This window comes from Molothrus aeneus, chromosome 8 (genome assembly GCF_037042795.1).
Source record: "Molothrus aeneus isolate 106 chromosome 8, BPBGC_Maene_1.0, whole genome shotgun sequence".
Classification (NCBI taxonomy): domain Eukaryota; kingdom Metazoa; phylum Chordata; class Aves; order Passeriformes; family Icteridae; genus Molothrus; species Molothrus aeneus.
In genome coordinates, this window is record NC_089653.1 from 12,652,698 (window position 1) to 12,666,313 (window position 13,616).

At 42.2% G+C, this 13,616-nt stretch overlaps 1 protein-coding gene across 3 annotated transcripts in view; it reads left to right on the plus strand.

The window, feature by feature from the left end:
- Window positions 1-13,616, plus strand: part of ZMIZ1 (zinc finger MIZ-type containing 1) — a 337,858-nt gene that overhangs the window by 102,620 nt on the left and 221,622 nt on the right. For all 3 annotated transcript variants that reach the window (XM_066554169.1, XM_066554172.1, XM_066554171.1), the window contains exon 3: window positions 13,143-13,225. The gene's annotated coding sequence lies outside the window, so the exon portion shown is untranslated. The remainder of the gene's footprint in view (window positions 1-13,142; window positions 13,226-13,616) is intronic.

Genomic DNA, 13,616 nt, shown 5'->3' on the forward strand with positions numbered 1-13,616 from the left:
TTCCTGCTTAAGCAGATATTTCTGTAGTAATTGACACAAACCAGCCTCAGACAGAGAGGCAAAGGCAAGCTGGTTGTATGATTGATTCGCCGTATTCTGTGGTTATTTCATGTTTATAGTAAAGAGAAGACTATAAGTATAGGGCCAGATGCTCCACCTGGGTCCTTATCTGAAGATGTGGCCTGAATAATTTATTAAGGTGCTGTCCATTACATTCTCTTCAGCTAGAAGTCTTGCCATAAGAAACTCCAGAATTTTAAAACCTTTCTCTTGTTTTGCTTTGCCTTTGTTAAAATAGTGGGACACTATAGTCAATCCCAGCAATCCCAATACTGGTGCAGAATAAGAAGCTGGATGTGCAAATGCTACTGTGTGTATACTGCAATATGGGAAAAATAACTGCCTATTTGTAACTGGATTCTCTCAATGCCTAGTATTTGTAGGTGTTAAAAGGAACTGGTTTAATGTTTTAAGGACACATTCAAGTGGTTGATTGTTTTGTTTTGTTTTTTTTTCCTTGAAGATTAATAAATAACTTCTTTTGTTATCCCACATTACCAGGAGATAAGGAAATAGCATCATATAAGATGTGATCCCCAATAACCTTTTTCTCTTTGAAGGGATGAGTAGTTCCTTGGTGCCAACCTTGTGGCTTTCATGTGATCTCCCAAATAGCATAAAGCTTGTTGATTTAAGTACGGTCTTTGAAACAAGCAATATTCTCTTCTGTCTTGCAGGACAGCAAATTGTGCTGATTTCCCCTTGTTTTGTTCTCTGATTTTCCTTTCTCAGTAGAAAACTGTAAATATTATAATAAGGTCAGGTGGTTTCTGTCCAAGTAATGGATTGCTTCAGGCTTTAAAAATGATGCCTGTTTATGGTCCTGCCATCTGCAGGAGCAGCAGCCTATCATAAAGTTACTGTATTGATTTGTCACTAGTACTGTCTTGTCTGCCAAATGAAAAATGGCTTAAACTCATAACCTAGGCCAGCAGTTTTCTTATTGTAAGCCAGACAAAAAATGCTATTGATCTTCTTTGCTGAAGTGTTCTTTTCACAGCTTGCCAGCATCAACATACTGTTGCCCTTAGTCAGGCCTAATTAGGTAATAATTTAATGCAACTGAGACAGCAATCTCAGTTTGGTTTAGTAGCAAGGGAATATGCTGTAACTTCACAAGTATGGCACTTTTTTAAAGCATGGTCATGACTGCAGTGCTTGTCTCTACTTTTACACTCTCACTTCAAGTTTGATTTGCTCCACACTAAAGAATAACAGTCCACTTAGGATGAGGTGTGCTGTCACTTCAGGATTTATAGGAAGCAAAGCCCAAATGCAGTGTTGGTGTCTGTGTTCTTGTATGGTGCTCTTGGTTATGCACTTGCACTTCAGCTTTATGATCACTTCTTGAGTGAAACCAAATCGTTCATTGAATTAATCATGGGATCCCTGTGGTTTGGGAGCTACAGACCAGATGGATTCAGTCACCTCTGAGAAACAGCCAAATATACCTATTTTGATTGATTCATTTGGTTTGTTGGGGTTTTTTTGGTGAAACACCAACCAAATGAAAAATGCACTGCTAAATTGTTTTAAATCAAAGTTTGTAAGATGGATCTTTCTTCTAAGAAATAAGTTTTCTTAATCCTCTTACTACTATGGGGGCCCAGAAGTGGCAAGGAAACTCAGACTGAAAGCATGGGGAAGATCTCATCTGCTCACAGACATTGAAAATGCATAGTAATCTTCTACAAGTATTACTCTTTTTAATTCAAATATTCAATTATGTGTATGAATGGAGTTTGCTTGCTTCCATTCCTTAGCTGTGTATAGGAAGCAATTGGTATAACTTCAGCTGGAGGATGGCTCAATGTCTATCTGCCCATGTTTAATTTTGTGGGTGGTTCTCCTGGCTTGTCACATACTCTTGTAGTGGTGAAAGGTACAGCCTGTACAACATTCCTTTTAGAATAAACAGTAATAAAACCTTCTGAAATATAATTATACATGTTTTGCCAAAAAAAAAAGAAACAGGCATCATCTCCCAGTTTTTAGCTGTTAGACAATTTGTAAAAGTTCTTGACCCAAAGCAGCTTCTTCTGCAGTCTTTGCCCAGACAGTGTAGGCCATGTCTTAGTTTATATTTCAGAATCATGCATGATTCAAGTTGTATTTTTGTTTTCTGTTCCATATTGCTGAGCACAGTGTGAGGCAACGCACAGGAGGCGGAAGAAAACAGATGATCCCTGAGGGAAGTTATTCTTTACATTTCATGCATTAGTTTCTCTGGAGTGTGGGTACATATGTTAATTTTGAACATGAAAAAGGAGTTTAATCTATAAGGACACTTAAAATTTGCTTGAAGTAAGGCAACTTTTAATCTCTGAAAGCATCCCCAAAGTGCAATTAACTATTCTGATGTCCTGATGACTCAACAGATGCTTCGGTAAACTAGAACACATCTGTCAGATTATAGAACTGATAGATTGCTATATGTGATTTAAAATGACTGCCCATAAATGGTTGTATTGGGTTAAATATCAAATAGATGGCAGGGATGTCCAGCTTTGCAGTAGTCCTTTAAAAACATTTGACAATGCACTGTTCATTGTCACTCTCTAAAGCTGGCTACAGTCACATGAATTACCTGACTCTTCCTTCCTATCTTTAAAACTTGTTTGGGATTTTCTGCATATTGCCATCTCCTTTCTAATGCATGCAGGCTATTGAGTGGTATTTTTAATAAAACAGTGGAACTAAAGATTTTTTCTAAGCCTTTCTGAAGATTACCAGTAGCCAATTCAACTGATTTTAGGCTGTATTCCATCTGTCTAGCAAAGAAAGAAAATACATTAGCAGTCTACACATGAATAGCTTATTAGTTCATTTGCTGTGTGCTCTACAGTGATTCAAGACTGATCTAAAATATTCATCCACAATTACTGGTGCAGCACAGTTCAAAGTGCTTCAAATCTGTGGGTTTGACCAAGAAATTTAAGGAAAATAGCTGCAAATTGATTCTACATGTAATTAATGAAACATTTCATTCTTATGTAAATATTAAACGCTTGGCTATTTTTTCAGCTTTTTTCCCCTTTCCTCTTACTGAGCTCCCCGTCCCTGACCTCCATTATATATTTGTTTGTTTTATAGGATGGTGGGTGGGCTGGTATGGGGGCATATTCTCTTGAGAGGAAGAATTAATAGCTGAGTCCTGTGACTCATACAGTGAACAAACAGCTGTTCTCCCTCTAATTCACCCTTGCTCGGCTGTCCATCCCACCCCCGGAGAGGAGCTGCCAGAAGGCACTGTTTGCCTCAGTTGTTGAAGCTCAGTCCCCTTTCTTGCTCAAAATGCCCTTTCCTTGGCCAGCACCCTGTGCCCGTGTGAAGCAGAGGTGCCGTGTGAGCCCCTGGCCAGCGGGCTGCAGCCACCCCCTCTGCTGCAGGGACACACAGAATGGCCCCACTGGCTGGGCAGGATTTCCCAGGGCTCCTCTCTTACAAAGTAGCGGCTTTGGCACAACAGAGCTTGTTTGGAGCTGGGGCTGGATGACAGTGGCTTCAGTACAGGTTAAAAGCTTTTGGTGTGTTGCAGAGAAAGGGCTTTCAAGGACAGCACGGAAAGGAGTGGATATTTGTGCAGATAAAAGAAGTGAAGTCAGTGAGGCAGGACTGGGGTTTTGTTTGGGGTCTCTCCCTCCCTCTTTCAATGTCACAGAAAATTAATTCTCATTTTAGAAATGCTATCAGTGGAAGATTTTAAGAACAGCCTGCAGGAAAACTTGGAAGATCTTGAGGCAAACTGCATCTTGCTTTGAAATTACTGTCTTTCCAGCTCAGATGTCCATGCAGAGCATGAGTTGTGTAATGCTGCCTGTGATGTTGTGGATGACCTCGAGTTCTAACATGGGCAGCCTGGCAGGGCTTGGCATCAGGGAAGGCTCCTGCAGCCCTCCAGGGGACCAGAAAACCAGGATCCAGGGCTACCAGTTTGAGAGTACTTGTGTAATAGCTTGTGTGATAGACAGCAAGAAGCACTATCTGTTGAAACCAAATGACCTGAAGAGAAGATGGGGGAAACTGCTTCTAGCTATTAAATCCCAAGATAAGACTCTTCCTCTGAGACATCTGTGCAATTATTCCTTTTGGAGCTTTCATTGCTATGACATTAATTTGCATTAAAGGCTTGGATGTCTAAAATTGTGTTTGCCTGCATCTTATTTGGGTCATAGTGTTGCAGCTTTCCTGCCCTTCACTTCCCTGCCATGACAGCACCACTCAAGCAGGCAAAGCAGGCAATTGCACCCTGTGCAGACATGGGGTTGGATATACATGATGTTCAGTGTTACAGAAGGAGGGCGGTTAGGGTATTCAGTGAGCTGATGTGAAGACACTCAAGAAAATGGACTTGGCAGAGGATAGATTTAAACTTCTGTGAAATGCCTACCTTTGCATTTAGAGAAATGGCATTTCACCCATAAGTCTTGGCACACCTGCTAGGGGCAGTGGCTAAACCAAACAAAACAGATGTTCATAATTAAGTTGACTGGCAGCAATATAGGATGTTAAATTACTTTTTTTTCCTTCGACATACTGAGCTTGTTTCCCTTCATATGGGTCTTCACATCACTTGAACTGCTTTCTGTTCAAATTGCTGTTCACTGGCGAGTTCCATTATGATTTAACTAAAATCAGGGAAATAGCCTTCTCATCTCCACTCCCATGAGTGGAAGGAAGGGCAGGAAAGGAAATGTGTATGTTTATCATGTTTAAGAGGTTATTAGGTGGAGATGGTAAAAAAACCTGCTCCTTATTTTAATTTGCTGACCTTTTAACTTTCACATTGGAGAATGTGGGAGAATGAAATGGTTTATATATGTTTTCTTTAGATATTTTTAGTAAGAGCTCTCAGATACTGTTCTTTGGTGTTGAAAATGCACTTAATTTTTAACCTCCTCTGTTTTAAGAAGGTTAAACTTGGAGGGTTTTTCACTTTGATCTGTTAAGGTTAGAGCTGTCTTATCACTGTTGTTTGAGGTAAGTGGGCAAAGGAAAATTTGGGGGATTTCAGCTAAGTTCTGTAAAAGGGTTTCAGTAAATGAGGGATCCAGGTCAAAAATGCAGAAGTTGGGGTGTAACTTCTATAGGAAAACACCGTTTAAGAAGTACTTTTTAGCTAAGAAAAAAAATGAAGAGGTTTTTGCTTGTAAAACCTAGGCATAAAGCTCTAGAAATGGTCTAAGGCTACCAAGAGGTTTCTCTTTGTTTGTTTTTAAAGTTTTCTTAAAAACCAGCTTTGCTCTATTTGGTGCTCCGTTTTTGCACATATGTGTTGCTGTGTACACAACTCTGTTCCATACTGCATAGGGAGGAACATTTTCAGACCAAAACAGACTAAGACTTGTTTATTAACAGAATATTAGTGAAACAAGATGCAGTGAAACAAAGTGAAAAAGATAAACCACTACATTTTTATTGGTGGTGGTGTAAGTTTCCTTCACTCCAGTATTTTTTTGCTTGATGCAGATTTTGGGTTCTGCCCCCCCAGCAAAAATAACACACACATGTTGTGTGTAATTCTAAGCCCTTTGCTCTGCTACTGTAGTAATGCTGTAAAGATTTAGAAATTATTCTACTGCCAAATACAAGACATTTGTTACTCTCAGAGATGATGGCTTAATTTTTAGTATTCCTTGGTGGTTTATATCTTGACATTTCTTATGACCTACAATTAAAATGACTTTAGCAAAGTCTCAACTTCTGTCCAGATTTCTGAGTGTGGCTGAGTGTCTCCAGGGAGAGCCTTGAACTGCTCACTAAATCAATTTGTTCTTTTCTCAAAACAGATTAAGTATGTTATACCACTTTATATTAAAAAATAAATAACCCCGATGACATAACTGCTACATGTAAAATTAAAAAATGTGCTCTGCACATTTTGAAGGGTAGTAATTTTGATGCCAATGCTGTGCTGATAGTAATACACCAGAGAGAGCAAAGAATGGTTAAAAACAAGCATGTCTAATCCTGTCTCACTGTTCTGCTAGTCTCGTTTGAGAATTAGGTTGATGGCACTCTACTTGGGTGGGTACTAACTGCTAGATGTGGCAATAATCTTCTTTAACAGAGCCTGAGACACTTTGGTTCCACTACCTTGTCTCCTTGGAGTTAGATTTTTTTTTTTTAATTTGTCTTACTCATGCCTACTGCTTTCTTTTAAGGTCAGTCTTCTCCCTATTCCTTTAGCAATATAGGCTGCAGAACTTGCTTGTGACTCACCTGCACACTTAGCTGATGCTGCAAGTATAATTTGAGCAGACTTCTCGTGTTTACTATTTTGTATCCAACACACAGGAGGAGCAGAGGGAGATCTGTAGCTGCTGGTGCCCTGCAAATCTGCAGAGGCTGTACAGGCAGCTGTATGCCGGGAGAGTCGGATGCACTGGCTATGCCAGAAGCAGCTTTTGTTCCTTCAAGCCACTTCCATGGTTGTGCTTGAGTGGATTATTGTTTAAGGCTCTGTAAGTACAATAGAACTTAAGGAAAAGGGAAGGGGAGAATTTTTTCTAAAATAGAACAAAGCACACTAAAAAAGTTTCTACGGAAATAGATGGCAAATGGTCACTAATAATGGGATTTTACAAGAGATGTCCAATCTCCAGAACAATGGTTCCGTTTAAGCCAAGATTAATAGTGCTTGTTATCCTGTGCCTGTGAGTTGGCAGCTCAGTCCTCTGCCACAAACAGATGCAGTCTAATGTGCTGCTGCCTGCTGGGCCAGGAGGAGCCGTGACTGCCACAGCCACTTGTGAAATGATAGCGAGTTGCAAACCTCGGTAGGATTGGGCCCTCCAGCCCCAGGCTGACTCTGACTGTAGCTGGCTGGGTGCTGTTGGCCTGGAGCAGGTGCTGGAGAAGGAGCTGCCTGGACTGCCTTGCAGAGGGCAGCCACACCAAATTTTCTTATTTCAGCTTGGGCCAAAGCTACCTCCATCAGATTATGGCTTCACAAAAATATGCTGAAATGCCTGTCCTCCTAGTCTTATTTCCCTGTTCCTGCTTAAACCCCTGATCTATTCTATTCACTCATGTGCAGACCCTTAAATCTGGGGTGTGAGGCTGGGAGGGAGGTCGGGTGCAGCACAGCCAAAGGGACTTCAGGGTTTCCAGGACTGTGACAAGAGAGCAGAGACATGGACTACAGCAATCTTGGCCTACTCATGCCCTGTTTTTAGGTGCATTGGACCCATCTTAGATGCCTTAGAAAAGAGCCTTAAGAAAAGAGCAGGATTGGAGAAGTGGTTCTTTCAGTAATTAGATTTTTGGAGAACAACTTGGGAGAAGAAAAGGATTTTGTTGTTATTGTTGTTCTAAACTGGAGATCATGATAGTGCAAACAGCTGCCGTTAGGCCTTAAATGCATACAGTATGGCAACAACCTGGACCTTTCCTTTCCATCTCAAAATAAGGAAATTGCAAATTCTTGGCTTTCTGCAGCTGAGAAAATGTGTATTTCAGTTTTGGTTTTTTTTTTTTTCTAAATAATGTGAAATACAAGTTTGAGAAGGCTTTCTTTCTGTTTATGCAGAGAAAAAAACTAAAGATAGTTGTTTGGGTTTTTAAACTGGGAAAACTAATTGAGAAAATTATGACTAAATAAACAAAACTTTTGCTTCTATACACTGGTGAGAAAGAAAATGAGAAAAAACACAAGCAAAATTTACGTACTTATTACTGTGGTTCTTTCATACTTAGCTGTGCCCTTGTAGCATTCTGCCTAACAGGGTGAGCTTGAGAAATCTCCCTGGAGGACTGGTTGCAGTAATGATGTGATACAGGAGCCACCGGTTTGACCGAGTGTCTGAGTGGCTGCACTGCTCAATGCAGCAGCCCCCTATGAGAACCTGCTTCTTCTATTTTGGGAACAAAAGATGTTAGGAGGAAATGGGGTAGCACAGGAGTGCTGGCCCAGGCTTCTCCTGGGGCTCTGCAGGGCACGAGGAGCCCTGCTGGGGTGAAGGCAGGAGGCTACTCCAGGGCTCCCCAGGCAGGAGGGGATGTGTTGGGTGCTGCCAGGTGAGGCACACAGCAGGTTCCAGTCCAGCCTGGCCCTTTCTGTGACTTTCTGCTACTTGTGTTTGGAAGGAGTGTGCATCCTGTCTGTTCATCAGATAAGTGTCTCTATTTTACAGCCATGTGGCTGCTGCGTTTTGATGTGATCTATTTGAGTGGTTTTTGGTTCTTGTTTTAATAAGGATTACTGAGGACCAAGTCTAAGTGTAGGCAAAGCTGAAAGTTGTCTGAAGCTGCAGTCCTGCTTCCCTTCACACAGATCTTCCCAGCTTTACTTTCCTCCCTTGTTCTGTCTCTGCCCAGGAAGGAATACACCAACCTGCACGGACATTCTCGTTCTCACCCTCTCACGGACACTCTGTCTCTCATCTTCCCTCTCCAAAACCCTCACCTATTTTGCATTACTTAGTTTAACAACAGTTTTTGCTTTTCTCTTATTAAACTAGCAGGCTGTTTCTTGGTCAGTGTGGATGGCATCTGATGCTTGTCAGACATACACTCACTGTTGATTCTGAGTTACTTTAGAATTTCAAGAAAGCCCAAGTTTCTAAAACGTCCTGATAGAGAGCTATGATACCTAATAAGGACTGCATGTAATAATTAAACTCTCTGTAAAGTTTGTTAATGTTTTCACATAGCAGAAGTACGCTTGCTGACCAGTAAGCTTATTTAGGAAGAGCAGCACTTCGTGTTCTTCACTTGTGACCCAGTTACAGCTGTGGATAAATGAGAAGTTGGGATTGCTGACATACTGTGGTTTTACAGGAATTTTGAGTTCGAACATATTCTACAGTTCAAGGAGAATAATGCTGGAACTTCAAAATAATTTGTGAAAGTAGGAAAATACCCTAAAATGCACCTGCCTTATGCATTTCTATAGGAGGATTGTATAACATTCTTTAACTGTTTATCTTAGCAGTATTTTTGTTTTTCAAAAATTTCTGTTTGAGTGTTTTCTATTTGCTATCTCTTCATCTTTGTCTGGGTATGTGGAGTCCAAGTGATATTTTGTGTATGGAAACTGAAGGGTTTACACTTGGTTACTTTTAGAGATTGAGTTATTTACAGTTATTTAAGCCCAGCAGAGGTAAGTGCTGAGGTACAGACAGTGAGATACCATGGGTTCGCTCTTGCTTTCCGCAGAGGGTAAGGCTGAGGACAAGAAGCAGGATTCCAGGACTATCTGTGATGGTCCAGAGAGATCTGTTATGAACTTGTCTTTAAAATCTGATGGCCACCAGCTGGTGGGCTGGGACCAGGATATGATGAGAAAGCAGGGAAAGTTCTTGGTGCTTGACCTAAGTCCCTTGCAGTGATACAGCTGAGATTAGGAAGTTTAAAGATGAACTTCTTGATACTTCCCTATTGGATTTCCTCCAGTTCACACTTAAGAGTATTATATATGCTTTAATTTTAAGGCTTGTCATGCACAGGTTGCTCTGGGTGTTTCCCTTCATATATATATACGACTTCCATTAATTTTAGCAACATCACTGAGAAAAAGAGCACCATTTTATAAGAAAAGATGTTGAAACTATGTAGTATATTGGGCCAAAATTGGTGGGTTTAGGAGCAGGGGCTCCAGGGGTGGAGGCATTGTCTGGGTTGCCCTTCAGGAGGGTCCCTGAGGGATCGTGTCTGCCCCAGAGCACAGTGAGGGTCACCCAAAGCAAGGGCATCCCTGGGGAAGCTGGGACCTGGGGAGGAGGAGTCCAGCCTGGGACAGGGGAAATGGAATGAAGAGGCAAGGAGTAGGCCAAGGACAAGTGAGAAGGAGGAGGAGCAGGCAGAGAAGGCGCTGCGGACGCATCCTGCGGCTGAACGTGCTAGAGGCAGGGGCAGGGCTGGGGGTCCGGCCCGGCACAAAGCGGGGGAGCTGGGCCAGGAAAGGTCTTCGGGTGAGGCTGACCCTTGGGAAGGGGAAGCTGCAGGAAGAGAGGTCCCCTCAGTGGTTGCTGAACATAGTCTCCTTTTTTTTCCCTCCTCAATTTCTGAAACAGTAATTAACAGTTTGTTGTTAATTGTAAATAAAGGAAAATTATGTGGAATTCCCAGAGTTGAGATTCTTTTGCCCATGATGTACAGACAACAGATTTGAGGGATTCTTCTATCGCTTTTGCTGTTGTTTAAATCTTTGGGGTTTATTTTTACAGCTTTGGTTTTGAACTTTGGAAGCCTAGAGATAAATATATCCCTTAAAAAAAACAAACAAAGAGCTGAAAGCTGAAATTTTTATGTGATGATGAGACTTCGGAGAGCTGTCTTTAGGAAAAATTCCTAGTGCTGCAGGGGACAGGATAAAATTGCTGGCGTTGGCAGCTCTGCTGTGCAGGCTCTCCTTCCTGCCGCCGGCTTCTGCAGCGTTCCTGGCCTCTCCTGCTCCTGCTCGGCTCCTCCACCGAGTTGATTTTTGCGGTGTGATCTGCTTGGAGCCGGAGTTCTGCCCGTGGTGCACTTGTCATGCACGCCATAAGCATTTCTGTAGGAGTAGCCTAACGCAGAGTGTCCAGCATTGCGATACAGCGGTTCGTAGCCAAAAAATCATTTATGGCCAAAAAGCCTGTGCGTTTTTGTGCTCCCCCTGCTGGATCTGGAAGAGCAGGAAGCCCTCGCGGCTGGAGCGCTGCTGGTTCCCCTCCGGGCCCGGCTCCCTGGCCGGGCTCGGTGCTTCCCGCAGTCCGCTCCTGCAGCGGCAGAACGGGCCGTGCCCCAGCTATGGATGTGGCCAAGGCTGGGAATTGTGCAGCATCGAGTTACGGTGCCACAGCAGGGCTTCAAACACACCTGGAAAGGGTGGCTGAGGCAAGCCAGGTGTAAGGGCTTTCCAGCTGACACTTCTTCTCTACCATCTATTCTCATTCTCAGGTGTAGCCCACTAACCCCCCTGAACTTTGCCAGAGAGACAGTTTTGGGGATCTTTCTAGAAACAGGATGAGAGAAGGGACCAGGCTTTAAGAAGCTAATTTTATTTTTAGAAGCTGATTGCTGTTCCCAGCAGGACCCTGTGAAGTGTGTTGGCAGAGCTGGGGCTGGCGTGGGGGCACGGAACAGGCTGGAGTGGTGGGGGGGACATTGTACAACCCCTGAGTAGGTTGTGCGGGGAAACCAGGGAGCAGATGCTGGTGGGGACAGTGCCAATGTCCTTAGAACCAGCTTGGACCTGGTTTATGAAAGGGGTGGGTGGTCAGTAATGTGAATTCACAGAAATGTTAATGGCTAGCCCTTTCATTGTAAGAGGTGCTCTATAAAACAAAGTAGGAATTGTGGTGCCGGTTTTACAGATGGGCAGAATAAAGCAGAGAGGAAGGAGCAAGGCTTTGTGTTTGTGTGCTGCAGCAATGCAGTTCAAGCTGGCTTAAACAGCCTCTGTTTCTATCCTCTGCCATGATGGCTGATCACTCCTGTCTTGGGCTTGCTCCCTGTGTTGTGTTGGCAGAGCTGTTTGAGACAACATGCTGAAGGAAATTAGTTGCCCCGTTCCAGCTAACCATGGAGCTGCACAAATGCAGTGTTGAAAGTAAGACTCCAGGAGAGAGGAGGGAGAGGCAAAATTCAAGTGTCCAGGTAAATGCTGTAGCCTGATGTGACAAAAGTCCAATCCAGTTACACCTGGAATGGTAACCAGATCTTGGGACAGGCAGAAAAAAAAGTTTTTCATTTGGAGAAACAAACTAAAATAACTAACTGCAACTTCATTAAAGTCCAGTCTGCGTTGGCTGAGAAAGTCATGTTAACAAATACTGAATTTCAATCAATTCAAGTGATATTCCTACCTTGCATAAGCAGAAGAAAAGCACTGGGGAAAACTTCTGGAAGAGAATAAACCTGTTCTGGGTGAAAACTTTCACAGTTCAATGAGGCCTTAAAGCCAAACGTTCACCCAGGGTGCTTGTCAATATGTAATTTCTCTAAAATTGCCCTTTGTGAGACAAGAAAACCATCAGTGTCTCTGTATGAAGCAGACAGTCCCTTGGTGACACTGGATGTGTTGGGGTGGGATGACTGTTTCTAAAAAGGTTTTCAGTCATGTTTTTATTCTTGGTGAATTACCAGTGAAAAGGATAAATATGGCTGCAGAACAAACATTGAATGTAAGTAACAAGTTATTACAAATAACTTAGGGTTTTTCCTCTGCCTTTTTTTAAAGTCACCTGTTACTTTTGCATAATTTGAGTTGTTGTGAAAGTATCTGCTCTCACAGCTGGTAGTTGGGGAGGTTGGACTGGTTGCAAATTGTGTGGAGCTTGCTGTGTTGTGTTTTGGTTGGTATTTTTTTGTTGGTGGTGGTTTTTTTTTCCCCCCAGTAGTATGTGCTTTTTCATGTTTAATGGGATTTTTTTTTTTGTATGGAAGTTTGTTGGAAGTCAGTCAAAAGAGAGGCAAAATGTAGTCAGTGTTCCTTTTCTCAATATTTGCTGAGTTTTGGAGCTTGGTAGTATCATGCTGTAAGGACACCTTGTCTGCCTGCTGAAACAGCATGTAACAAAATACAGACAACCCATAAACATTCCCCTGTCTCGCTTTGCAATCTTTCTTTATAATTAAAAAAACATTTCCTAGAAGTTGCAGTGCTGTGCCAGTGTAATCCACAAACTTGTTTTGTTTTGCTGCAGAGAGGATGGTGGTTCTGAGGTATTTTGGTGTATTTTTTAAAGTAGTGTTTGGGGGTTGTTTTATCTTTTTTAATGGCACTTAGCTCACAGTAGTCAGTGAGTACCCTTTATAAAGAGAATAAAAGAGACTTCAGCATGACCTTTAACTGAAAAAAAATTACCATTTGGCTCAGGAAATTTTGATATAAACCTCAACAGAATTCTCATTATCTTTTCCTTATTTCATTGTTACAAGCATGAAAACCTGTAATACTTAAACTACTGAGTGAGTCTCAAAAGCTTGGGAGTGGTAAAAGCTGGGCTAGAACCCCAGCCCAGATCTGATCATCCTGGCTTGGTTGTTGGACTCCTAAATGCTCTCAATTCATTTCAGGTCTTTTCACTGAGCTGATTCAAATGCTGCTGTGTTCTGCAGGAGAATGGAAGCATGATGTGTCTGTATTTTTATTGCAGGAAAATGGATCTTGTTATGTGAGGGTGTCGAGGAAACAGTCCCCAGCTACTGAGAGGAAGAAAGGCCGGTGGGAAATACTCAGGTAGGAAAGCTGTGTGTGTCATCCAGCAGCAAAAACACTTGTAGGCCTTCATTCTTTTTCCAGACACTGTGTCGCGTTTGATGCTTGAATGGCTGATCTGGTCACTATCATAGTTTATTTGTTGTTTCAAGAAGCAGCTCTGTTTGGTCAATTGATTGCAACAACAAAACACTGCAAGCAAAGCCCTCAGCATAAACATTCCTCAGGCTATCCCCGGTACAGTATTGATCCTGATACGGAATACAAACAAATTACTCTGTGTGTGCACCATTCCAGCTATAAAACAGAGCAATAATATGTTCTACTTGCTGCCAATAAATGCGCATTTATAATAAACTAAGCAGAAATCCCTGAGTAGAAGTGAGCAGTAGTTTCAATAATATGTTCAATA